The sequence below is a fragment of the Octopus bimaculoides genome, chromosome 3, assembly GCF_001194135.2.
Source record: "Octopus bimaculoides isolate UCB-OBI-ISO-001 chromosome 3, ASM119413v2, whole genome shotgun sequence".
In the NCBI taxonomy this organism is placed as follows: Eukaryota; Metazoa; Mollusca; class Cephalopoda; order Octopoda; family Octopodidae; genus Octopus; species Octopus bimaculoides.
Genome location: NC_068983.1, coordinates 141,467,117 through 141,469,715, shown reverse-complemented (window position 1 = coordinate 141,469,715; position 2,599 = coordinate 141,467,117). Strand labels below are relative to the sequence as shown.

At 35.6% G+C, this 2,599-nt stretch overlaps 1 non-coding gene across 1 annotated transcript in view; it reads right to left on the bottom strand.

Moving 5' to 3' along the window:
- LOC106867179 (uncharacterized) overlaps window positions 1-2,522 on the bottom strand; it is a 5,904-nt gene extending 3,382 nt beyond the window's left edge. Inside the window, exon 1 of the transcript XR_008263808.1 lies at window positions 2,358-2,522. This is a non-coding gene — a transcript (uncharacterized LOC106867179). The remainder of the gene's footprint in view (window positions 1-2,357) is intronic.
- Window positions 2,523-2,599: the final 77 nt, after the last annotated feature.

The following is a 2,599-nucleotide window of genomic DNA, read 5'->3' as shown; positions in this document are numbered from 1 at the left end:
ATATATATATATATATATATATATATATATATACACACACACACACATATATACATTTATATATACATTCACATATATAGATACACTCGTATGTATACACATACATATATACATATATGTATATACGTACATATATATGCGTTTATATATATCAATATATATGTACATATATATATATATACACATATATACATATATACATAAATATATACATACTTGATAAATTCTTATAAAGATTTTATCGTATATTTAAAATTGTAAATTTAACCTGAATATATTCAGTCCTGAATTTTATTCTGAAAAAGCACGTGTACTGAGATGCAATTCGAAAAGTCCTCCTCTTACATAGATATATAAGAATAAACAATTTTCTATGTACTATGCTGGATACATGGAGTGTTCGTCTGGAATGCTGATCTTTTGCTTATTTTTATGTGTCTTGACTATACGTGTACTGAAGAATAAAGAGTGCAAAATGCGGTACTGATTACAAAATCATGAAAAACCGTTAAGTCTGTTTTTAGGAGGCTCGCTTCGAGAATTGCATTCCCTCGCGTTCTGTAAAATGTGTTTATTATGGTAATTTGACGTTTCGAATCCCTCCTAGCGTGAGGCATCTATGAATAGTAATGCCCTTAATATAAATCAATATATTTATAGGGAATAATTAATAAAGTTTTCCCTTATGAGGTTATTTTCATGCTAACTACTTGATAAGTTCTTATAAAGATTTTAATCTACATTTAAAAAAAGTATATATATAGACACACTCACAGACATATACATATATACATACATACACAAACACATACACACATGCACACACACACACGCACACACACACATACACACACACAAACACACACACACACACGTATACAGACAGACACACACACACACACACACACACACACACACACACATATATATATATATATATATATATATATACACGCACATATACACATGCTCGCGCTCACTGGCTCACAAGCATACATGCAAACATGTGCTGGTCCTTGGTCAAGCGTTTTCCATATCATCCTTAGGCCAACCAAAGACTTTTGTGTATATTCGGTGGACGGAAATTGGAAGAAGTCGATCAAATCTGTGTATGTATGATCAATAAGTGTCCGGACTGTTGCAATACTAAGAAGATGGAGTAAGCAGGATGAAGCCGCGAAGCAAAGATTGACGTTGACCTCCGTTGTGCTAGCGCACTAAGTTTTAACGTTCCAGTTCACTTCTGCTGTTTGCAGCAGTGCTTGGAAAGAAGGTGTGTAGCGTGTGATCCTCACATTGCCCATGACAGAGGAAGTTGCAATACATGCTCATAGACCTACGCTAAGTTGCAGAAAGAGTATGGAGAGGAGTATATGAGGTGCACATAAATATACAATGGTTCAGACGTTTCCGAGATGGCCCAAAATAATGTAGATGTTGACGAACGTTCTGGGAGACCCGCGACCAGCAGAACTGAGAAAAACATTGCAGATCTGCGTGCAGCTCAAGGGAAAAATCGTCGAGTCACATTCCGTGAGTTATCAGATTATGTGCGGATTATTTACGGTTCATTAACTATTACCGATTTGAGTATAAGACGCGTGTCTGCCTAGTTTGTGCCAATACTGCTTTTAGCTGACAAAAAAGACACCCAAGTTTCAATTGCACCAGACCTCCTACACTGTGTCGAGAACGATGAAAACGTTTTGAAAACATTGCGCAGGCCTCTGAGCAGGTATCACTAAGCGTTTGGCAACGTTTGATGGAAAACCTCTGCTCCATTTTGTCTGTCATGTTCAATGCGATACTGACACGCTACATACCTTCTTTTCAAGCACTGCAGTAAACAGTGAAAGTCAGCTATGTGAGCTAGAACGTTGAAAATTAGTGCGCCTGCACAACATAGCTGAAGGTCAACCTCTGCGAAGCAGCTTTACTCTGCGTTCTTTAGGTTCGTTACTATCGTATGCAATATATATATACGTACATGCGTGCGTGCATTTGTACATGCATATATACATACGTATATACATACATTTATACATACAAACATACATACATGCATACATGCATTCCGTTTGATTTTTATGAACATAGTTGAAATAAAACTGTTTAAACGATTTTATAATGCATTGAGCATCGAATATAGATAAAAAAATTTCAAAACATCTGCGTAAATATTTAAGATTTCGTGGTTTCAACTCTAATACATATTACTACGAAATTTCAACAGCTTGTCTGCCGTCTTATTTATGGACCCCATCCAAAAACGTTTCGCCATTCTATGGTATTCTACATTAAAACTGATATTTATACAATTTCGCTGCATTTAAATAGGAACATAACAGTCAACTTACTACATTTAAGTGCTTTCCTCCAGTTTACTAAAACGCCAATTGCTTCACAATTCTGGGCGAATGCTTCAAACGAACGACATATAACTTGTTTCTTTAATCCTTTGTCCTTGTTATAAGCACAAGCGTCTATTTTGCAGGATTGGTAAAACTTGACAGCAGTTGAAAATATAGACTTAAGGCAGTTTTTAAAGATACCTCTCTTATTGATAATTTCGTTGCAACGCCGAATTGCGTGTTTATTA